Below are 543 nucleotides of genomic sequence, written 5' to 3'. Positions count from 1 at the left end.
TTAAATCCTCTTTTGAAAAGAGACAGGAAAAGGTACCAAATAGGCATTTAAGGAATTTTTTATGCAGAGGGATAAAAATCTGAAATAGCACAGTCGAAGACCAGCCCCGAGAACAGCAAACTGGACCTCGTTGTCTTGACTCAGGATCAGGAAATCTATTTAATCCTCGGTCGTAAGAGGTTAGGGAGAAAAACCTTATGGTCACCTCCATAGTATCAAAAAGACCCTCGATGCAATCGAATGTTCATTCCTAATCTTTTTCACTCCTAGCGAAATACAGATACATCTAGGCAAAAGGCGCCATCGTGCTTCTTGGTATAATTTTCGAAACATCCCTTTCAAATCGAGAATGAGACAAACTGTCCATTCTCACCATCACTGCCGTTGCTTACCGTTCTTGTCTGAGTGTTAGCCAGCGCAGCTCCAAAGGAAAAACATGGGAAAACCTGAAACGTAAGCGTTAGCGTTTGCGGAGGGTCCCGGGAAAACCAAGCAGACGAACTGAAAAGCAGTTGGGAAAAATAAGCGAGTTCCCTCCGGGAG

The 543-nt window shown here is 43.6% G+C and overlaps 1 protein-coding gene across 1 annotated transcript in view; it reads left to right on the top strand.

Moving 5' to 3' along the window:
- The window catches only part of MPHOSPH10 (M-phase phosphoprotein 10), a 24,910-nt gene that overhangs the window by 2,840 nt on the left and 21,527 nt on the right, over positions 1 to 543 (top strand). The gene's annotated exons all lie outside the window — the stretch shown is intronic.

This window comes from Pteropus vampyrus, unplaced genomic scaffold, assembly GCF_000151845.1.
Source record: "Pteropus vampyrus isolate Shadow unplaced genomic scaffold, Pvam_2.0 Scaffold355, whole genome shotgun sequence".
NCBI lineage: Eukaryota > Metazoa > Chordata > Mammalia > Chiroptera > Pteropodidae > Pteropus > Pteropus vampyrus.
This window is presented reverse-complemented; position numbering and strand designations above follow the sequence as displayed.